This window comes from Miniopterus natalensis, chromosome 12 (assembly GCF_054644295.1).
Source record: "Miniopterus natalensis isolate mMinNat1 chromosome 12, mMinNat1.hap1, whole genome shotgun sequence".
NCBI lineage: Eukaryota > Metazoa > Chordata > Mammalia > Chiroptera > Miniopteridae > Miniopterus > Miniopterus natalensis.
Genome location: NC_142092.1, coordinates 48710622 through 48734585, shown reverse-complemented (window position 1 = coordinate 48734585; position 23964 = coordinate 48710622). Strand labels below are relative to the sequence as shown.

The window sequence follows — 23964 nt, the reverse complement described above, 5'->3', positions numbered from 1 at the left end:
GCACATAGTAGAAGCTCAATAAATGTTCCTTGGTGCAATGGATCAGTTACATGTCTTTAGAGGGCTCACAATTACTGAGGAAGGTGTGCGTGTAGGGGGTTTTTGACTAGGACTGCTTCTCTTTGATATTTTGGGCTTCCACAGAAAACTCTGCTTGAGTAAGGAGTTCTGTAGCAAAAACAAACAAGTTAGAACATTGTTAGACCACAGGGTTGCCAAGTGCTCTTTCAGTCTAGAAACTCTAGGATTCTCCCCAAGACAAGCCTTGGGGATGTAGCCACTGTTTGCAAATCTCAGATGAACTGTTCTGTGGTTGAGACAGCAGATAAGGTCCCTGGGGCCTCTGTGGGCAGAGCTGGAGCAAGTTAAAGGCAGCTACAGGGAGGCAGAGTATGGCTCAGTGCATGAAACAGCTTTCAGGCAACAGCCAGGCTGTGCCAAGGATGGAAGCATTATCTTGGAAAGGTAGTGAGCTCCTTATATTGGAGGTGTGAGCAGGGGCTGGACAAAGGAGGGGCAGAAGGACCAAAGAAGGCATTCTGGTTCGGACCCTATGGCTTCTGAGGGCTGTAACAACCTGGGGAGCACGTGCTTCAGTAACTGCCCTCTGTCAGGAAGTGGTCCTGCCTGCTTGTTTTCCCTCTGGGTGCCTGACTCTGAGTCTGCCATTCCCATGGACTTGTCTGGGCAGGGGCCATATCACACAGGGGTGTTTCTACCCCGAGCCTGACCCCTTGGCATAGAATCAGAGTGCAGACATGCTCAGGAGGCTTGTGGGTGGCACTGAGAGCTAGGTTAGGGTGCTGCCCAGGTGTGGCTTGCAGTCTCTTATCTCTTAGTAGGGCTGATCTGAGAGCTTTCATGGAGAAGGCTGTGGGGTGGGCCTCAGGATCCAGCCAGGCTATGGGGACAGAGCCTGAGATGGTGCCTCCCGCCCCGGAAGGCCCAGAGGAGGCGGTGGCGGGGCTGGATGTGGCAGGTCAGGCAGGGTTGTGAATAGCGGCCATGGGTGAAAGGGCAGCCCCAAACCCTCTGTTCCTTCCTGGGCCTTTGATCTCTGGGGGCCTCCTTCCGCCTGTCTCCAGGGCCCCCATTCAGGTCCCCTCGACCTCCCCCTCCTCTCATCCCCCGAGAGTTTGAAAGGCCCTGAACACACCGAGGTCAGCGGAGTGAGAATCCCTTTCACTAGCTCAGAAAGCCGCCAGTCCAGCAGCAGTGTGGACTCTGGGGACCAGAGCTTCTTTTTAGGCTGTGGAGGGTGCATTGCAGGTGGAATTTCCCGCCTCTGGGCCCTGGACTGCCCTCCGTCTGAAGAGGCACGGGAAGGGCAGCCAAACCCCAGGGGTGGCCCGTCCTTTACAAGAGATGTCAAGTCCAGCAAGACCTTCATGGGGAAGTTTGGAGGCAGTTAACAGGGGCTCCTGTCGTGAGTGTTCATCCCTCTTTGTGGGGGTATCTGTCTTCTTTCTGTCTCTTCTCATGTCTTTTGTTTGGGGGTGCATCTCATCCAGTGTTATCTGCCTCTGTTTATTTAGATTTCCTCTGTCTGCTTCTGTCTCCTGGTCTAGCTCTCTCTCACATTCTCTCCTCCTCTCTCTTTCTCTCTCTCTCTCTCTTTCTCTCTCTCTCTCTCTCACACACACACACACACACACACACACACACACACACTCATTTACTCTCTTCTTGTATTCACTCTTGCTCTCTCTCACCAACTGCCCTTTTCCAGGCTGGGAGCCCCCCTCAGCCCTGCCCTGAAGACCTCTACGGAGCCATCCTGGGGAGCAAAGGGGTTTCAGAAGTTCACCAACCAATCAGGTGAACTGATCCTGGGCAGGCCCCAGCCTTCCTCTCTTAAGACCATCTTCCTCTGCTGGACACTCAGACCTTGTCTGGTGCTTCTGGGCTCTGGACAGAAGGCAGAAAGTTAGAGCAGAAGGTGCAGAGACCCTTCCCAGTTTCCTAGAAGGGAATGGGGTGTGTGGGAAAGCTCCCCATCATTGGAGGTGTGAGCATGGGCCGGACAGAGGAGGGGCAGAGAACCAGGGGAGGCATTCTGGTTGGGATTCCGTGACTTCTGAGGCTGTTACAATCTGGGCAGTCTGTGCTTCATAACTGCCTTCTAGCTGGAAGTGGTTCTGCCGACTTGTCTTTCCCTCCTGCCACCCGAGTCTCAGTCAGGAATCGTAAGCAGCCCTTGTGGCACCCGGATTCTACAGACGTCTGATTTCTGGGGAGCCCAAAATAAGGTGTTGCGGTATTGAGGCAAGGGCACAGGCTCATGGGGCAGGGATGAACATGTTTGAGGACTTTCTGTGATGACACCTTTGGCAAGTTACTTAATCTCTCTGAGCCTCCCTTTTGTCTTCTGGGAAGTTGAAGTTTTATAGGTTACTATGAGGATAAAATAAAGTCACGTTCGCGAAGGGTTTAGCCCCAGGGCCTGGTGGTAGGTGGTAAGCACTTAATAAATGGCCACGGAGGGACACTGGGGCTGAGGCTGTGAGGCCAGGCACAGGCTGAGGGCAAGCAGGCTGCAGCCACAGTTCTATTTGGCAGCTGAAATTAGCGAGCTGCCCACCCCCGGCTTCCTGTTTGTGGCAGCTACTGCTCTGGGCATCGAGACTGAACAACAGTGCCCCCAGGTGTCAGCCGCAAATCAAAGGGCCACTGGCCTCCCTGGTTTTCCAGTCCCTAGATGGAAGAATTAAAGGGTCTGCCTCAGTTTCCCATGAAAAGTGGCCCTGGGCCCTCGAGGAGGTGAAGGCCTCCTGGACAGAGGGCAGAAGGCAGACTCCTGGGCCCGGGAGGGCTGGGCATCTGGGAGTTAGGGTCGCCAGCTTGGACTCTAGACTCCCCGTCGGAGCTGGAAGGGCCTTGGAGAGCATCTAGGACACGTCACCCAGTCATTATTCAGGCGGGAAAACAGGCGTGGAGAAGGGAAAGGGTCTCACCAGGTCACAGTAAAAACCCAGAAAAACTAGAGGGAGACAATGGACCCCTCAGAACATCCTTGGTATCCTGCTGCCACTGATATGACACATCTCACTTTTCCCCCTCTCCCCTAATTTCTTCCATTCTCCTAGGTCATCTTCTGTCCCCTGTTGAAAGCTACCAGGGACCCTTAACCTGACCCTACCCTGACCAGACCCTGGGGGGAGGCAGCTGACCCGCTAATCCCCTAGGATTAACTTCAGTTCTTGACAGAGAGCCCTGACCTTCCTACCTCGGCCTCTCATTCCTCCTCCTCGCCCCTCCTGTGCTTGCTGTCCCTGTGTAGTCTCTGAGCCTTCCTGTCCCTGGGCCATCGTCCATGCAGGGCCCTCTACCTGGAATGCTGTCCTTGAGGCTGGTTTCCAGAGCCAGCCCACTCCCTGGGGGAGAGGCAGTGCTGGGTCCTTCACTGCTGCCCAGCGCCCTCCGATTCCCCAGGGGCCAGCGTGGAGCTTTGGAGACCCTCTGCGGAGAGGGAAGGAAATGGCCACAACTTTGTCTTGGTCTCTCCTGAGGTTTCACCAGGGCAGCCCCCCTCACCCCTTGGTCCTCCATTAGCTGTTGCCTGGATGTCCCCTCAGGCTGGCCATGCAGGTCCATGGGCCAGTTACAGGGACCAGGATCACGGTACTTGCCAGGAGGGCATCACTTAGAACCCAGGTGGCAGTTGCCGGCCTGGCAGTCATGCTTTACTTGGTTTGCCTTGTATTTAAAATGACTTGAGTTAGTTACTGACATTTAAAAATCAGAAGATTTCTGATGTCTGGCTTTTCTTGGGAAAAACCCATCAGCTCTGGCAATACTTGGCGGGCTTCCTTACATGACAGCAATCGTCTGGGGCTGCTGGGACTGCAGTCTTCAGACTGCTCCCTTGCTCAGCTTGCTCATGGCGTGGGTGCCCTATTTTTCTCTACCCAAACTCCTTTGAGTTTCTGGAGTCTTAGTGTGGACTCTGAAGGACACGTTTCATTGAGTCAGTCTGTGGCACCCGAAGCCTATGGAGGCAGGGCCCTGAGCTGATGCAGCTGTGCGTGCGTGCGTGCGTGTGTGTGCGTGCATGTGCATGTGTGTGCGTGCGTGTGTGTGGTCAGGGAAGTGGGCAGTCTGGCTCTTGGGCCAGATGTGGGTGGGGTAGGAGAGGCAGTAGGGCCAGGCCAAGGACCCGTCCCTCTTGACAGCCCAGAACAGTGAGACTGAGGTCATTCAGTCCACACCCTCTAGACAGGGCAGTCCAGGCACAGTGGAAGCAGGCTCGCCCAGGGAGTGCAGGGGGTAGTTAGTGGCAGAGATGATACAGACCAGGCTTTCATCTCCCAGCTTGGCTGGCCACTCCTTCCAGCCTTGCAGTCACTGGCCCCGCAACTGAGCCCCAGGCAGACAGGTTTCAGAGGCTTCCTTGGTAAAGCAGGGGACCTGAGGCCAGGAGGTCAATCAGAGGGGCTCCTTGGGCTTTTCCCTAGTGCCAAGGGCCTGTCCCTTGGGTGGTGGGTCAGGTTTCTGTTCCTCCCAGCCCCTGGGTCTCTGAGTTTCACTTTGATTCACTAAGTGAGAGCTTGCATGAGAGCCAACACCACTGAACACCCCCTCTACCCCAACCCCACCTGTTTGCCCACCTGCTTTGCCCAAGGCCCTTCTTCCCCTCCCCCACCAGCTCCTTTTCCCATGGGACTGTGCACTGATGTCTGGAGAGCCCCGGGGATGTGAAGGGTAGGGTGGCACACTGTGCTGATCTCAGTTCAGAGAGTTGGGTCTGGGGTTGCCCAGAACAAGAGGGGATAGAGTCCCATCTGAGGTGAGCCGACCACTGCCAGGGCAGTCTGGAAGGAATTCAAGGTGGAATAGAGCTGCTTTCTTCCCACCCTGTGCCCTGCTGCCTTGTGGGGCAGAGGGTCCTGTGGTCCTTTCTCTCAGACTTTGGCAAAGTTCCGTGGTTCAGGGACTTTGCAGTGCTCCAAACTAATAGAGCCCTTTGAGGCAGGGGAAGAAGCCTGGGAGCGGGGAGCCAGGGGTTCTGGGTTCCTGTCCTGATTCTGTGGCAGACTTGCTAGTGACCTTAGGGAAACCCCTTTCTCTTTCTGGGCCCCAGTTTTCTCATCTACAATATAGGATTAATACATTGCTAAGGCTCTTTTTGGTACCAAGATTCTGAGCTTCTCCTCATCCCATGTCAAGTCCTTTGGCTTTATTTTAGATCAGTGGTTCACAAACATTTTGTGTTGGGGCCCATTTAAACGATTAAAAATGATAAAGGACTGCAAGGACCTTTTTAGTATATGTGGGTTAATTAAAACGGACAAAATTTTAAAGTTTTACTTATTAATTCATTAAAAATAAAAGTAATAAGTAAGAAATATAAATAACATTTTTGAAATAAAAGAGAACTCTATTTTCCAAACCAAAATGTTTAGAGTGACACTGCTTTAGGATTTTGCAAATCTCTTTAGTGTTTAACTTAATAAATGACAGCTGGCTTCTCATATCTTCTGTATCTGAGTTGTTTTGACATCACACATTTTAGAGCCCCTGGGAAACTCCACTGTGTACTTGTGAGAGAGTGAGAGTAAAGAAGCCCAATGACATCTTGGTATTATTATAAAAATAGTTTTCACCTCACAGACCCTTTAAAGGGTTCTTGGGGAGTCCCCCAGGGGTCCCTGGGCTAGACCTTGAGAATTTCTGCTTTAAGCTGCTGCAAACTCTGAGGTTATTACTTATACAGATAAGAAGAGCAGTTAAGTGGCCTTAGTTTTTAAAAAGGTGCCATCAATTTGTCCTGTTCTTAGCTCCCGAAGGCAGCGAGAGCCATGGTAGGTCTTTGAGCTGGGGAAGGGGGAGTGACAAGACACGCTGGGCTTGTCTTATAGCAGGTTGAGGTATGCAGTGCTTCTTCTTTTTTTAAACAATAGCAATGTGTTTTTGTTTCTTTTTAAAAATTGATTTGAGAGAGAGGAAGGGAGAGAAAGAGAGGAAGGGAGAGAGAAACATCGATTTGCTGTTCCGCTTGTTTATGCATTCATTGGTCGATTCTTGGTGCCCTGACCGGGGACTGAACCCACAACCTTGGCGTATGGGATCGACTCTCTAACCAGCTGGCCAGGGCTGTAGTGCTTCTAAACCCTTTCCCAAGCTTGAGCTTACACAAGAAAAGCACAGCTACTGAGGTTCCTTTCTGTTCCAGTGGAATATCTGTAGGTTTGATCTGTCTCCAGAGGGCTTCCTTTGGGGGCCAACAGCAGCCACCTAGTGCTCCCTAAGAGCATGGGGAGTGGATGTTTGGGACCCAATCATGTCTCCCCTTCTTAGCTTAGCTCTGCGTTAGCCTGCAGACCCTTGAGACCCCACCCTGGGCTTAGTTTGGGTGGGAAAAAACCAGCAAGTGATATTGATTAGGAATAAAACAAAATAAAGAAGTGGGTTTGGTATTTATCTTGACTCCTGGCATTTGAGGAAAAGCCAGGTCTGAAAGGCAGTTGAGAAAGGGGATTTTTGTTCTGATTCCATAGGGGCTTCTGGGTTTTTCTGGAATGCTGGTGGGTGGTCACTTGTGTGTGTGTGTGTGTGTGTGTGTGTGTGTGTGTGTGTGGTCTCACTTTGAAATGTCCAGTTTTCATTTTCATTGGTACAAGTTTATCATTCGCATTAGTCCTTCCTAGGCCTAATGGACTAAAATGGAGGTGAGGGAGAAAAAAAGACAATGTCTTAAGGTAGTTTGAGAAGCATGGGGAGAGGGAGACTAACAGGTGCCAGAGAAGATGCGTGAGAATGAGGTCACTTGTAGTGAAATAAAGTGAGCTACGAGAGGAAACAGAGAAAGGGGTGGCTGGAGAGACCAGACTAGGTTAGAGGAATCAGAAAGGGTGAGAAACAAAGGGGCCAGACACTTCCCAGCACCAGCCACCAGGTGGCACCATTGACCCAAGACAGCTTAGTTGCCATCCAGGGTTAGGGACAAGAGGGGTAGCAGGGCAGTGTGTCCGGGCCATTTGTGGTATGTTTGTGACTCGGTGGGGAGCAGGCAGCAGGGCCAGACAGGCTGACCATTTGTCAGAGTCTCACTTCTCTGCCAGCATTTAGTCAAGGTAGGGGGAGGTGGGACCATCGCCACTGGGGATCAATCTGGCCCTTCCTCACTTCAGTGGTGCAGATGTCCTGGGACTCGAGTCTTTGGTTCTGTTCTAAGCCTTTACTTGCTGTGTGACCTTGGGCAAGTCACTCCTCTCTGCCTTGTTTTCCTCATGTTAAAATGTGGAGAATTACACAGGTGATTTTAAGGGTCTTTGGGCTCTGACATTTGTGGTGTGCCAGAGAGAGCCCTGGAGCTGGATTTCGTTTCAGGATCTTTCTCTCTCAGCTGTGTGACCTTGGACAGCTCACTTCCCATCTGTTGGGATTATAGTAACTCCTCCCTCACGGACTTTTGTATAAAATAGCAGGTTGGGAAATGCTTTGAAATATCTTCTGGTGCTGTAGGGCGGGGGTGTGGGGGTGCTATTTATCATTTTCCCTGGAATTTAAGTCAGCCAGAAGCAGGCATTCTGCTGTCCTCAAGGCTCAGAAAGTTTGTGTCTCTGCCTGTGGCCACAACAAAAGGCTTTATGGCAGGAGTTTGCTCAAGATCACTGCATCTCTGCCCTAAATATCTTTTGAATCTGCTCATTTTCTCCATCCCCACTGCTATTGCCTTGGTCCAAGCACTCTCTCCTCTCCTTTAGACTATTGCTGTGGCTTCCTGGTGGCTCCCCACCTCCAGTGCCCCTGACTTCTCCAAACAGTCCACCTTCCACATAGCAGCCCCAGTGGCACTTTTGAAATCCAATTCTGAACAGTGACTTGCCTGAAGGGTTTTCAGCATTCAAATCTGTCCGTTTTCTCAGAAGCCAAACTTTTTCACAAGGCTGCAGGGCCTTCTGTGGTCACACCCCTGTCCATCTCACAAGCAACATCCCCCCTCACCCTCCTCTTTTCATGTTCACTCCACTCATACCAAACTCCTTCCCATGCCTTGAGTATCACTTGTCCTTTCCTGCTTGTAGCCTAAGGGTTACTTGCATGGGTTGTAGGGTCAGGTTTTGGTGCTAATTCCACCAATGCCTGCTTGTGTGACTTTGGGCAAGTTATTTGACTTCTCTGAGCCTCAGTTTTCCTAAGTGTAAAACGAGGGCACCAATTGTGTCTATGATTGGGTTATGTGGACTGAATGAGGTAATGCATATAAGTGCCCAGTATGTGTGATATGTGCTGAATAAAGGGTGCTTTTTAGTATAATGTTGTTCCTACTTCCCAAAAAACTGTCCTCCCCACCCCAACCCAGCTGACACACCCAAACTGCAGGTTCCAGCTTAAATGTCACCGCCTAAGTGAAGGCTTCCTTGACGCTCCATTGTTAGCTCCCCTGGCCATATCTGCAGCATACAGAACCTGTGTATTGACAAAAATATCTTATTTGTCACTTGTCTGTATTTTCTGTGAGTCTGTGAGCCCCATGGGAGCTGGAACAGTGTCTGTAGTGGTCACCATTGTCTCCTGGTGCCCAGCACAGGGCCTGGCTCATGGTAGCAAATATGTACTGATTAGGACTCTGAATGTCATAGAAGCCCGGAGCCCATCTTGTGGGCGCAGACTCCTGAGTGGAACTCAGAGCCTTGCACATCAAACTCTCCCACTCCTGCCTGACCTTAGAGTGTCCATTCTCTGGCCGAGTCATGTCCCACAGAAAGGATCTCATGACAACTATTCTAGAGAGAGAGGGAGATCTCCGATGGTCTAAACACACACACATCCATGCGCAGATATGCATGCTGGGGCCTGGGGCCCTCCTTCTGCCTGCCTTACCTGAGCATGTTTCAGGTGCATATAGATCATGGTCCCAAACAAGAACTGTAACTATAATGGCCAGCACTTATTGAGTGTTTAGTATACCTATTTTAAGTTATTACCCATTTAATACTTACCACCACTGTACCCAGTGAATACTCTTATTATCTCCATTTCCTATAGATCAAGGATATTGTCCCTGGTCACATAGCTCCACAGTGGCAGTATTGGGACTGGCCTCCAGTGGTTGGCTACAGAGTAACCTTACCTGCCACCTTGGTCTACCTCTTACAGAGTGTCACAATAGGACAACATCGGTGGGAATGTCCTCACCTCTAATATGGGGCTTCTGTTCCACCTTTTTTTTTTCTTCCAGTTCTGCCTGGTCTCCCATCACCTTGCCACGCAAAGCTTTGGGGGACCTTGGCTTAGACCCCACTTTCTTACTCAGGTACCCCATTTCTGTGGCTTCCCCCAACTGCTGTGCACACTTTTCTGTCACACCTTCAAGTTGGTCAGCTTCAGGAGCAGTTGGCTGATCACATGTGGACTTTAAACCTCAGCAGGGTAGTGGACTGGAGTTTGAGCCCAGCCCTCCCAGTGACTAGCTGTGCGAGCTCTGACAATGACCTTAGCTTCTTTGAGCTTCAATTCCCTCATCTGTCAAAAGGGGATAATAATAATTCCCTCTTTTCCTGGTAATTAAAAAATGTTACCTAAAATGTTTTGATTTTAGGACGGGTACATGACAAATTTTAAAAATATCAGCTACTATGATTTCTACCATCAGGGCAGAGTTTTTACCAAGTCTGGATTCCTCAAGATGACCTTGTTAAGAACTTTCTAAATTCCCAGCTTTTTTGTTTTCTCCTTTATTTTTTAATGATAGTTTTCTTTATACTGCTAGGCCTAACGATAGGATTACTCAGGCTATGGTAAAGAGCCATAAGAATTTAGACTGGCAGAATTTTAACTTCATGTTTCAGAAGCTAATAATTTAAGTTGTAGATGAGGGCAGCTTGCAGAGGCAGGACAAACTGGACACCAGGTGGCAAGGCCTGGGCTCCTGGTCCCAGTTCAGCCACTATCTTGCTGTGTGATCTCAGTCAGGCCCCAGCCCTTTGGGTTCTTGATTTGGATGCAATGAGCCCAGACAACCCTTCCAGCTCCTGACCCCCCCCCCCCCCTTCCTGAGCTCTGCTGTTCCCCCTCCCTCCTCCATGTTCTCTCTCTTCCTTCCCTTTCTGTCGGAGACACAAATGCCACCAGCACTTTTGAATGGTACTTTTGTCCTGCTAACATCTCTTTTCTGAAAAGAAGGATCAGTCAGGTTTGTATCTTTTAAATGCCAGCACATTTGATCAGTTAAGAACCTGCATACCTCTCTCCCTCAAGACATAGCCTTAAGGAGACAGAAGCAGCAAAGCGGAAGGCTTATGGGACACAGTGGAGGAAAAGCTACAAAATCTCTTTGGGGACCTGAGGACGTATGATCCCTCCGGCAAATGTCTTCTTTTGTGGGAGCCCCCTTTCCTGCTCTTCCCATGACCCTAAGCATTTTCCAGCCTGACTCCAGTTATGATTTGTGTCCCTCTTAGCCCCCCACGGAATGGGGAGGAGGCAAGAGCAGAGCCTACGCCTGAGTCATCCTTGTCTCAAGACCCCTTTGAAGTAGGGCTTGGCACACTGGACTTGGAGTCACAGGTCCCTGGGTATCAGTGATGGCTTTGCACTCCCGTGCTGGTGATCTGGGCCTCAGTTTCTTATTGGCAAAAGAGAGCAGAAAGCCTTCCTCAAAGTCTTGTGCAAATTCAGTGAGGAGCAACGTGTGAGAAAGTGCTTTGTAAACTGTAAAGCTCTATGGAGGCATGAGTGTCCTTGTAGTTCATTTCACGTGCCTGCTCTGTGACCTTGGACAAATTCCTTAACTTCTCCAAGGGTCAGTTTTCCCATCTGTAAAATGGGGACTATAATCCTTAGGTCATACAATGACTGTGAGAATTTCATAGTGAATGGAGAACACCTGGCACAGTTCTTGGCACTAGCAGGTGCCCAGGTCTAGGTTAGTGTTGTCCCTTTCTCTCTTATTTCTTCACTACCTCCGCCTGTGAGTACAGAGCAGGTTAATTAATCCACAGGCTCCTGAAGTCTGGCTACCCAGCCTGAAACGCAATGGGCCACTTCTTGCCTGGGGGATCTGAGGCAACTTCCCTAACCAGTGCTCTCATTCTCTCCTTAAAGAAGGAGAGCAATACCTGCTTCAGAGGGTTGTGGAGCAGGTCAGACCATGCCCATGGATGACTGGGGGCCAGCGTCAGGGCCAGGCGAATGCTAGTGATTCTGCCGGACCTCGGTCCCTCCACACCCCCGACCCAGGACCCCAGCGGCCATCTCCTCCACGCCCCTGGGCCAGGGAAGAAAGCCAGCCTGAGCAGAGAGGAGCGGGATTTGCCCAGGGTGGCACCAGGACTCCTGTGCCAAGAGGAACTTCCAGGGATTCCGCTGTGCGGCCTCGCTGGCCAAGTCCCTCCAAGAGGCTGACCCTCCACTTCGGCCCCGCTCCCCGGGCCTCCCTCTAGGCCCGGCAGGGAGGGCACACGGCTTCCAGGAGGGCATCAGGCTTTCCCCGTGAGATCGGGAAGGGGAAATAAATTCCACGGAGTCGGAACGCGGCGCAAAAACGAGGGCGCGCGGCGCCCGCGGGAAGAGGCGGCCCTCCCGCCCGGCCTCCGCCAAGCATTTGCAATTTAATTGACATTTGGCGGCAGGAAGCCAATCAGTATAAGTCAATTGACGTTCGGAGATAAAACGACTCGCGGGCCGGCGCTGCCCCCGCGGGCTCAGCGTGGCGGCCGCGGCGCCGGCAGGTAATGGCCCGCGCGGCTCGGCCCGCGAGGGGCGGCCCCGGCCCGCTGGTCGCCGCGCAGCCCGGGCGCCCGGAGAGCCCTAATGAATGACTTTATTTGCCGGGGCCCTGCTGAGAACAATTGAGTTTGTTATGGTAACAACGGATGCCAGCTTTCCGGCCCCGGGGAGCTGCGCGGCGGAGCGGGCGATGCGCGCCCAGGCGAGGGCGCCGGCGGCGGGGCGGCCGCCGGGGGTGGGGGCCCGGGCGTGTGCGCCCCGAGCCGCCCGGGACCCACGTGTAGGGGCGGCTGGGGCGCGCCGCTGTCCCCTGGACCACGGCGCAGAACTGGGATGGGCTTCATAAAGCCCTTGCTTGCTTACTGGGCTGGCCAGTCCTCCTGCGGGTCCCTGCAGGCTCCTCTGTCGCCTGCCCCCAGGCCTGGGGAGGACGGGGGGGGGGGGGGCTCTGGCCTTGCTGAGTGATGTCCTGACATCAACTTTTTGTATCGTGCCTCAGTGGAAACGTAGAAAAAGGCACCCCTGCTTGGTGTGCCATGGTTTGGCAAATTCAGGGCTGCATTTCAGCCTGCCCCCTCCACCAGGTGTGTGGGCATTGCCTCTGTGCCCTCCCTCCGCCCTGGAGAGGGCCTTCCTTCCATCTCGGTCACCTGTCTGCTTCCCCATGCTTTTTGGCCTGGCACCTCCCACAGGAAGCCCTCCTTGCTCCCGCAGAGAATGCTATCAGCCACAGGACTCCCTCAGAGCCTGGGAGCCGCCTGCTTTCCTCCATCAGACCCTGCGTTCCAAAGGCAGGGCCCACCTCTGATGCCTCCCGTCACTCCCTCTGTAGCCAGCATGGGGCCTGACCAAGGGCGCAGATGTGGGAGGAGTGTTCTTTGCTATCTCTCACTTTCTCTCTGTTTATAGACACCAGAGTTCCTTTTCCTTTTATTTGTCTTTTTCAGTTCTGTTTTCAGGCTTGCTGTCATGCATTCATTCAACAAACATTTCCTGAGAACCAACCGTGTCAGCTACTCTGATATAACAGGCCCTGCCCTTGGGGAACTTACTATTGAGAAATGATAATGCAATGCATGTGGTAAATATGTCAGGCAACTACTGTGTGCTGATGAATGACCAACGTTTCTTGAGTTGGCAAAGGCTTAATGAGGGCTTTTCCTTCTGTCGTTGCATTCAGTGATCCGTGATACCACCCTTTGACAATTACCTTCATTCCCAGATGTACAAACGGATGCTCAGAGTGTTTGAAGCAGCGTGATGCTGTGGAAGGAGTCTAGACTGGGAATGGAACACTTGTTTACTGTGTGAGCTCTGTCCATTTTCTTCCCCTCTCCGGGCCTCAGTATCCCCCATCTGTAAAATGGGAGAGCTGGAATTTATAATCGCTGATGGCTAGTTGAGTGTGAGTGGTCCACAGGGGAGATGGAGCCAGGACCTGGGTCTCTGCTCCCAGCCCAGTGCTCCCTGGTTTTGCAGTGTGACTAGTGTTGGGGTGGATACTCTTTTTTCAGCTTTAGGAGGCTGACAGTAAGGCTGAAGCACTCACTATGTGATAGGTACTGTGCTCACAGCAGCCTTAAGAAGTGTAGAACTATCACTATTTCCCTTTTGCAGATAGAAAAGATGAGAGGTTAAATAACCAGTCCAGGGTCACACAGCTAGTAAGATGCGGGGTTGGGATTTAAACCCAAGCTGTTCACAGCTTGAGGAAAGTACATTCATTTTAGAGTCATTTTGGACATCTATCTTCCTGCCTCTCAAAATGGGTCTGGAGAACTCTCTCTCCAGGGCGATATCCCTTTTTCAGGAAGCTAGGTTAGGAAGATAGTCTTGCACATGGGATGGTCCTAACTAGCAAAACTGAAGGGGCTTGGGAAATCATACACAGTGATTTTAATTCTGTCAACGTAATGTCTTGTCTCCTCTTTAAAACAAATCCTTTGTAGTGCTTCATTTGCCATCTTAAAGTGAAATTTAGCAAAAATATAACTTACCCACATACATAATTTAAAGAGTCAATACAATGCCCCAATTGTAACAAAAAGGACAGAGAAGTAAAATTATAATAAAATGATATATTTCATTATGTAAATGCTCAGGCATGACTACACCAGAAGACATAATAAAATAGTCAGTTGCTTGCGCTTATGCGTAGAATTGCCATGAATGCAGCAGCTACAAATGTGGACAGCTGTGTTTCTTGGCAATACAAATACCTCTGGTGGTGTTGCCATCAGCAAACTGATTTCCTGAAATTGTGAACATGTCTTGATAAAATTCCAACCAAAGCTAAGCATAATCTTCCCTCAGTTTATGTGATGGTTGTATTCTTGGAAAAGTCAGTGTAAGTTAAAATACTGAGTTTGTGTGTATAAGTAAAATAGAGTTAAGTTCATGGCTTAAAGATTTATAAAAAGAGTTTTCACCAACCTGAATGTATGACTGGGCATTCCAAGGATGTGTGAGCTGCAGGTTGATCCTTCACTCTGCTCCCAGGATGGGAATGGGTAGCACCCCTACCTTCATCCACAAAAGGCCGTAACCCTTCCCCAATAACAATACCTCACATATTTCTAAAACTTCCTCTGATCTGATCACCCTTGTTGAGATCCATGGGAACAAATGAGTTTATCTCTGGGATTCCTTCCTTTGGGAAGTTTTGTGCCTCTGTTAAAAAGCAAAGCCTGTATATATTGTGTACCTATTGTGTGCAAGACCTGGTGCTGGGCAGGCGGAGAAGTGTGACCTGATTTGTATCTGGGGCTATGAAAGCTACCTGACCCTAGTCCATGAGTGCCAAGCTCCCAGGTGCCTCAGTTGGTGAGCATAGCCCCATCCACATCTTATCTCCTGTCTAGGATACCCTCTGTCTCTTTCCTAATACCCCAAAGTACTAATCTCGGCTCAAATACCACCACCTTCCTCCTGGAAGCCTTCCCTGACCCCTCTCTTTCACCTCTAACAGAGAGATAGGTTCTCTCTGTCTCTGGGCCCCCATTGCCTGCTCTTTGGGGCTCCCTTAGGGTGCTTTCCCATGCTTGAATGGCAACTCCATCTCCAGGCCTTGTCTCCCTGACAGAATAGGCACCCCTGAGGGCCGAGATTGGGTCCTCTTACAGGGCTAGGCTTGGGGTCCAAGCACCAGCAAAAGATGAATGAATCCTTGAACGAAGGGATGTAACTCAGCCAGGTCACCCACTCGGTACACATTTTGTTCTTTTTAATTAAGCAAGTGGTTTCCCTGTTCCTGTCCTTCCCCCCTGTCCTCATTGGCTGGCATGAGACGCTTGCTGTGCAGACAGTGCTATCTCATGTGGGGTCCACCGGCTGGCTTGCTCTGACCCAGTGCTATAGGGTCTGGCAGGATGTATTGACCCCATTCACAGATGAGCTAAGTAAGATCACACAGTTGGCAAGTCACAGAGCCAGAGCTGGCACTCTGTGTGCTACCATCTTTGTCATTTAAATACTTCCAAGGCAATGTCGGTCCTCTGGGAAGTCATTCATTCATTTACTGGCTCCTGACTCAGTGTTAGGCGCTGTGGCCTGTGGTGGGTAAGGCCTGGTGGCTCCCTAGGAAATTCTGTCTCCAAAGCCCCAGCCCAGACATAGAAGGGGAGAATCAGATGCCATCAGGAAAGGGGTGACCACTTTTTCCCAAGAGGAGGTCACCAAGGAGTGCCTGTCTCCTGTATAACTGTTTTTTGCACTTTGAATGAAATGTGCACTTTTATCGCTTCATCCCACAGTATTTATTATGTGCTTGCTATGTGCCAGGTGTTGTTCTAGGTGCTGGGGACACAGCAATGAGCAAGAAAGACAAAAATCTACCTTCATGAGTGACATTCTAATGAGGGAAGAGAGAATAGAGAAATAAGGGAAGTAAACAGCATGTTAAGTGGGCCGGAGGTTGACAAAGCTGGTGAGGAGATGGGAGTGAAGCAGGGGCAGAAGTTTATGGGCATGTGCTGGCTTGTGGAGGGCGTCATAGGGATGACACATTTGAGCAGAGAGGGACTTGAGGGAGGGAGGAGTGAGCCAAACACATATCTGAGGAGGAATGTTCCAGAGAGAAGGAAGAGCACATGCAGAGGCCTGAGGCAGGGGTGTGCTTGGCATAGTTGAGGGACAGCAAGGGGCCAGTGTGACTGGAGCAGCACAGCGGAGGAGAGAGGCCGGGAAGGGGGTGCTGCAGGGCAGAGCACCCAGAGGCACTTGGGCCGTGGAAGCCTAGATCCACTAGGGATTTTGCTCAGGGTGAGACGGGGTACCAGTGGGTGGCAGCCCAGAATGTCTAACAGGGAACTTCAGAGGCGTGTTCTGTCTCCAACTGCCAGCGAGTCACTACCTCCAGAAGACTCTCCCTCCTAATCATCTCCTAAACCTGAGTAGCCATTCCTGTCGTCAGCTCTCTCCTGGGCGAGGGCCTCTGTCTGGCCCAGGGGCCTCTGTCTCATCTCCTCCCAGTAGGGTCTCTACGCTGCGGCCAGAGCAGACCATATGAGTCTCTCCACCCCACATCCCACATCCTTTCCATGTCTGGAGTGAATTAAAAATGTATCAATATGACCAGACAAGGACCCTACTGGGGGATCTGGGATGTGGAGACTGGGGTACCTGGAAGGTGGGCTCATTGTGTGGGTAAGGGAGATAGCATGTTGTAGTGGGAGGTCCAGAAGCCCTTCCTCAGACCCTCAACAAGCTTAGACCCTAACCATAGCCAGGCTCTGGCCTCAGCGATGGCTCCTCCCAGAGGCGCCTGCTTTATTTATTGCTTCTCCCCAGCTCCCTGCGGGCAGAGGGGAGAGGAAAGCCCATTAGTGTGTTTGCAGACAGCCAGCGCTGAGCAGATGCAAGGCTTATTTGCAAACTGTCATTGCCCTGGCTTCCTCCAGAGACCTGCATGCTGGGCTCAGCCTTGTGGCTCCAAGAGCCACCTCCCCCAGGCAGACAACCGGATGGAGCCTGTCCCCTGATTTCCCAAAGCGTAGCGTCTTGGCTTGCAGTTGGGAAAATTAAATTAAATGCCATGAAGGAACCATAGCAGCGCATTGGGCCACGTTGACAGTGGAGACTGAAGTTCTTTCTATTGACAGGAGCTCAATGGCTTGGCATAAATTAGGGGAGGTGTTGAGAGGAAGCCCAAAAAGTCCTGGGCCTGGGATACACTTTTGAGTCCTGGTTGGGCTGCTAAGTGTCTTGGTGACTTTGGACAACTGCTTACTGTCCTCTGGGCCTCAGTTTCTCAGCTGAACAAGAAGTTGCAGTCAGTCTTAGAATCCATCCGAAGCTATGAAATTTTCTGAATAGAATTTTGAGAATGCTTTCTTCATCCAGAATTTTGAGAATGCTTTCTTCATCCAGAATTTTGAGAATGCTTTCTTCACCCAGTAGTCAGAATAGTGTGCCCAGAATGGCTCTAAAATTCCAAAATTGCCTGGAGGTGAGCCTCAGCGGAGTAAGAAGCACTCAGGAGCCAATACACCAGGGCTCTCAGTCTCATCTGGCCTCATAATTCTGCTGTGTGACTTTGGGCAAGACACTTTACCTCTCTGAGCCCATTTTCTCATCTGTTAAGTGGAAATGACAATTAAATGCACACTTCCTGAGGTTGCATGAGAATCAGATTAGCTGATGAATGAGAAAGGTCAGCATGAATATATACTTGAGGAGTGGTGGGAATAGCTGTTATTATTACTGTTGTTGTTACCGTTTTCACATGTGCCTTACCCTGTCTAGGCACACACACTAGCCAGTATTATACAAGAATATTCCCCTCCTGAGTACTGAACCCTAACAAGTCAGTTGAGCTGTGTAAAAGGGAATGGTGGTGCCTCTATACAGAATGAAGAGCCCCTCTTAATTTGTGCTGGATCCATTCCATGCCACCATAAATCCACCATCCACGTGTTTGGTGGAAAAACACACCACAGATATACACAAAAGCCTCTCCAGTTCTTTTCAACTGGGACAGGAGATGACACACGTTGGCAGACAGAGGCTGATCTCTGTGTATCTAAGAGGAGACGAGCCAGTCCGAGTATATCTAACAGGTCAAGCTCTGAAATGAAGAAGCAATAAGCCAGTGAAATGGTACTATCACCGAAACATGATTGATCAATTGAATTCTATCAGAGACAGTGGACAGTGAGATTAACTCAGGCCTGATAGGTTCAATGAGTTAAAGCATGATGTTCATTTCAGCTTCATTTCACCAGTCTTTGCTTGTGAAATTGGTCAATCAATAGAGGTTGAAGATCATATATATATATATATTGGGGACCATCATATGGGGAATATAATCTTGGTGGCTGGCTCCTGACTGGGGCAGCCTGCCTAGGGTAATGGAGACAGAACAGGGACTCCATCAGTCCCATCGAAATGGCCTGATATCTTCTCCAAATGAAAAGTATTTTTGGATCTCTGATGATTTATCTTTTTTTTCTTCCCACTCACTTTGATCTATGACAAAACCCATACCCATCTTGGAGAAATATAGTGATTTCTCCTGAAAACATTTGTGCAATGATCAGATAGATACACTTCAAAATATGAACCTTTTTTTTTTTTTTATATTGTCCTTGGAAAAAAATAAAGAGTAATTTAAAAACTCAAATGGGGGTAATGCAAAGATATCAGAGTATTATTTTTAAACCCATTTATTTATTTATTTCTGCATAGTGGGGGTGAGAGACAGACTGCTGTGTGTGTGAAAGCCGAAAAAGGGGTGCATACATGAGAAGTCCTTCCAGGTATAATTAAAACGAAGCCTTTAGCGTTCTTTGATCTCATTTAAAAGCACAATTCACAGAAACAAATCACCCTTTTGCTCCTAGTAATATTTCATTTGCTTTGGAATATTTTCACTGTGGTGGTTAACATCCTTCCTAATTAGTGTGCATATCTCTCTGTAAGGTGGAGTAATTAGGTACAGCATGGATTAGAGACAACACACTTGTCCCGTGGCAGTGCGCAAGGTGTAACTTCCTTCCTGCCTGTTCTTTGAGGTCATCTTGGTTCCTTTAAGCACAAAGAAATCCCATCTCTTCATACCAGCACCATGAGAGCTTCAATAACGCACTTGCACTGTTTGTACATCAGAGCTCTGGACATATATTATTAGGCTCTGGACAATGGATAGTGGTGCTGAATAGCCAGACAGAGAGGAAAAAGCCTTGCACATGTTACTACCTTCCCACTAACCCAACTCCTGCATTCTACTCCTGAATTATAGCCCTTTCCCACACACCATGCTTTCTTCTGCTTCTAGGCCTTTGCATATGCTATTCCCTCTGGTTGAAATGCACTTCCTCTTCTCTGCCCCTTCCTTTGGCTAACTCCTTCCTACTCATCCTTAAAACTGGAGCTTCATCTTTTCCAGGGGACCTTTCTGGATCACCCCCCCCCCCCCCCCCCGTCTGGATTTAGTGGAGTGGTTTAGTTTAGGGTTAGGAGCAGACTCTGGAACCAGACTGCTTGGGTTTGGATTCCAGCTCCTTCATCTCTTAGTTATGTGACCTTGGGCAAGTCATTTAACCTCAGTTTCTTCATCTGCAAAATGGATAATGGATAGTGGAAGGGACAATAACAGACTTGACATCACTGGGTTGCTGTGAGGATTAAATAGATAAGGTGCTTAGAATAGAGCCTGGCACAGAGAAAGCACAGATAAGGGTCGGCTGCCACAGTCTGGCTCCCCGGGCTGTACCAGCTTCTCACACTCCTCCCAGCACTTACTTTCCTATGCTGGATTATGCACTGGTCCATGTCTTCCACTCGAGGGCAGGGGCTAGAACTTAAGCCCCTCTGTAGCTCAGGTGCCAAGGGCAGGGCCAGATGCCCAGTAGTTCGGTGCTTGTTGCTCAGGAATGAATGGACCCAGGAGGCTTGGAACAGGAATGGGGGCCTGGTGGTTTCCTAGATCCGCCTTGCCTTGGACCTCCCTTCCAGCCCCAGACAGATCCCTTTGCCATCCCTGAGTGTGCTGTCATAGGTCCCATGGGGCCCTTCTCTCCCTGACAGCCTGCAACTCATTGGGTAACACACGTCACAATCAGATTCACTCTGGTCGAACCTGAACGTATTTGGCAATTTTACAATTTCGCATTTTCCTTCTCCGAGAAGAAAGATTGAGTGAAACTAATGGCTGAATAATGGTAGTTCCAATGGAATTTTCCTCCATGCCACTTTGATTTTTCTCAGTCTGTGGTCTCAGTTCAGGATGGGATTTATAAAATCACCCGGGACGTTGACTTTGGTTCTGGGCTGCCACGGGCCATTGCTAGCCCTGCCGCCCTGGTTCTCAGCACAGGGCCTGGCTCATGGCAGATGCTCTGGAAATGTTGCCAACTGACTCTCATTGCCTGTGCCTGGAATCCTATCCCCTTATCTCAGCACTGGGCTCAGATGATTCCTCCTCCAGGAGTCCCTGCCCTTCCCCCGTTGTTAGTCATCTCTAGGCCACCCCAAGCATCCAAACACCGTGCAGAGAATAGAAGCTCCGTGAATTATTTTGAGTAGAAGAATTAATGGCATTTTGTTGTTCTTGCTGGACTCTGAGCAATGATGACTTGCTGTGTTTGCCTTTTGGTGCATGTTGCCAGGAAACTTAGAGTTTTGTAGTTTATCATCATCTTGTTTAAAATTTTATGAACTGCCTCAAATCTTTCTTAGAAGTAGATAAAACGTAAATCCTTAGTTGTTTCCTCCTCCGGGATCACTGATATAATGGAGGTCACCCCCCCTTCTCAAGGTTTTTTACCAAGTTCTCTGATGATGCCAGAGACCATCTTACTGCTGAGTTCTTTTGAACCACTCAGGCCTGCAGCCCCTTGAGGTCGCTCATTCAGTCAACAAACATTGATGAGCATCTCTTATGCTTGAGGTGAGTCAGCCATGTGCTCTGTCCTCCGAGAGCTCATACTGTTAGCAGGGAAAGAAAGGAATAATACTGCTAGAAACAACTCATGTTTACTGAGCACTTACTGTGTGCCCGGTACTATGCTAAGCATTTTACATTATCTTCATCCAGTTATTTCATCAGTCGCAGGTATCATTATTGCCCCACTTTATAGAGGGAAAAACTGAGGATTAGAGAGGTTAAGGAAGTTTCTCAAATATCATAAGCTTCTAAGAAACAAAGCGAGGATTTGAACCAGGGCCTGAGTTTGGGATGCCCAGGCTTCCCTAGTGTGCTGTACCATGTCCATCACAGTGCTCGGCTTTACTCTAAAACATGTTAAGAGGTGTGCAAGTATCTACCATGTATTTGCTGTGACCTCAAGCAAGTTACTTATTATTTCTGTCAGTTTCCTCAGCTATAAATGGGGATTCTGAGAAGACCGACTTCCCAGGATGGGTTGTGAGAAGTAACATCCAGGCCATAGTGCTGGCCTGTGCAGCTTGCTGAGGAAACTCAGGAGACAGGACAGTTCATTCAGCCTTTGGGCTTGGAAGCAGGCTTCAGAGAGGAGGTGGGGTTTAGGCTGAGCCTTGATGGGTAGAGGTGAAGGGTGAGCCAGCAGCGGGAACGAAATGAGTGGTGGCATCGGGGAGTGATATGAAGGGACATTTGGGTAATGAGGAGTAGCCCGCTGGGATGGTGTTGTGGGGTGACTGGCGGGGTGCCCCTGACTGGAAGGGCAGATCACGGAGGCCCGGAAAGCTTGCACCATGTCCTGTGGTAGTTTCACAATTTCAAAAAGATTAAGTGTATCTCAGTGAAGAAAAGAGATTTCTTCCTGTCTCTGACTTCTTCCCAGAAGCCCCCCAACAGCCCCACTCTCTTCACATGTCCATTCCTAAACCAAATATTAACAAAGGTAGGCTTGGGCAGTCGTTTAAGGGTGGAATGAATGTTGGGAGGGGGGACCCCTGCAAAGACTGCACAAACAACCAAAATGGGAAAGTAAGTTAATGCCTATTGAATACTATTTAGCAGACAAAAGCTAGGTGGATTTTGGAGAAGAAAATAGTTAAAAGTGACTAACTCAGCTTCTTTAGTTTATTGATGGGGCCCCTGAGGCCTGGAGAGGGAGAGAAACTTGCTTGGGCTCACAGAGCCAGTAAGAGCAGAGCTGGGGCTAGAACCCAGGTCTACTGGTTCCCAACCCTTTTCCCACTGGGCCCTGCCACTGCCCTGCCATGCTGAGGAGCGACTGTGAGGATGAAGGAGGCTCTGACAGGGCTCAGGCTTCGGCTGGGCTCTGCAAAGAAATGGGACTCCAGGAGGGGTGGGGGGCTGCCCAGTGGCTCCAGCCTCCTTTCCTGGGGCTCCAAGGCCTCTGGCAGGGGTTGCATCCCAGTGACCAGGATGCCAGAAGGGATTATGGAGATTCCTGTTTGTTTTTATTTTTTTCCTCCCAGTGAGCATCTGCAGACATAAAGTACATGATGATTTTTAAAGAAACAAACCAGAACCCTCCAAGAAAAATGCAAAACCCCTGAATCTGCTGTGCTCTGAAGAAAACGCAATGGGTTTATGATCTTTTAAGACACACAAGAGACAGCTTTCTCTTGACAGATGGGAATCTGAGGCTGTTTTGTTTCCTCCCCCTTTTCGTGACCAGACCCGATTGTGTAAAGCTTTTAGCTTCAAAGCCAGGTTGTGAATAACATTGGTTTAACCTGAAATTTAAAGCCAGCATTTCTTTGCTCCCCGAGACGGGTTTTCCTGCCCCTTGCTCCCCCGAAGCTAGCTTCCAGAATGTTAATTCTGACAGCCATGGTTGACTAAGCCCAGCACTGGGTCTATTACATATTATTTGATTTGGAGTAGAAAAAAAAGATTTAAAGATACCATGCCCCCTATATACCTTTGTACTTTTGCCTATGTCTGTCCATATATTCAAGCACACCGTTCACATTGCGAGTTCAGATTTTTCTCCCTGGAATAAAATGGGTCCGAGCATCTCTGCAGCTGCCTCCAGACCACACTCCCTGGTGAACTCAGACGGCGTCTCTGCGGCACAGATGAGAAGCACTAGAGGCCTGGAGGTTCAGACCTGCCCTTGTGCTGCGGATGACTTTCTGGTCTTCATTTTTGTAGTGGTCTCTGAGCATATAATCTGTTTGTGCACCCACTGTGTGCAGCACCCACTGTGTGTAGCACCCCAGAGGCAGATCAGCTGTGTCCCTGGCCTGAGAATCATGAGCCTTTTTGTCGCACTATTTATATTGGTTGACACTTTTACCTTTACTGGTCTGATTCTTTTTCAATGAACATTTCCCCCTTCTATTGGATCTAACTCCATGGGGACCAGGGTGGGGCCCCCTGGTCCCATCACCTTATTCCCAGTGTTAGCACCGTGCCTGCTCACTAGGATTGGTTGAGGGAAGAAGGAATGAATGAGTGAGGTCAGAAAGAGGGATCCTGACATTTGCAGATTGGACCTGTGAGTGAAGGTGGCTGTCACGCATATTACTAATTTGTTAATTTATTCCAGAAATATAACTAATCCCAGAGATGAATTAACTGTGGGTCCCCTAATCCCCCCACCATGGTAGCTAATAGTGCAGAGTGAAAATGAAGGGTCCAGAGAGAAAGTGGTTAGAAGGAAAAAAGGCTGGGACAGGAAGGGAGGCTTCCTGGGGGAGGTGACGTGTGCTTGCAGGCTCTGTCTGTGGGGTGACACTGTGCAGGTCAATGAGGAATGGTTTACCTTTCCTGTGGGCATGGTGGATTACCTATGCCTGACAGGCTGACTCCAGGCATCACCTTCAAACTCTCACAAATGCAAAATTCATGGTGCCAGGATGGGGAATGGGAAGAGAGGTGTATAAGTGAAGTTGGTGCATGGAGAGGAGTCTCTAAGAGTGGATGTGGTCTCTCTGACATGGGGAAACTTGGTGAGAACACTGCTGGACCAAGGCCAAGGTCAGGCTTTGGCAGGAGTGGCTGGGGCCAGGATGATTAGCCAGAGTAATAGCTGAGGAGGAACAAGCTGAGCCTTTGTGTGTGTGTGTGTGCATTTTATATGAAATGCATTTTAATATGCATGTGCATTATATGTAACACATGTAGATGCATTAGATAGGTATATTCATTACATTTAACATATATGTACATTATATTAGTATATTACATAATTACAGTATATTACTAGATATGTAATATATATTATATTAATATATGTATATTATATGTAAATGTATAATGCATTATATAAAATATAAAGCCCTATTTCTTCCTTTTTACATAAAGGGTTGTAATTATAAATGCTGTGCTTTACTGTGCTTATTTATTTTTCATATAATGTATCTTGAAGCTCTTTCCATATCAATTCAAAA

The 23964-nt window shown here is 49.4% G+C and overlaps 1 protein-coding gene across 2 annotated transcripts in view; it reads left to right on the top strand.

The window, feature by feature from the left end:
* The window catches only part of PAX5 (paired box 5), a 144567-nt gene that overhangs the window by 26112 nt on the left and 94491 nt on the right, over positions 1 to 23964 (top strand). The window lies entirely within an intron of this gene.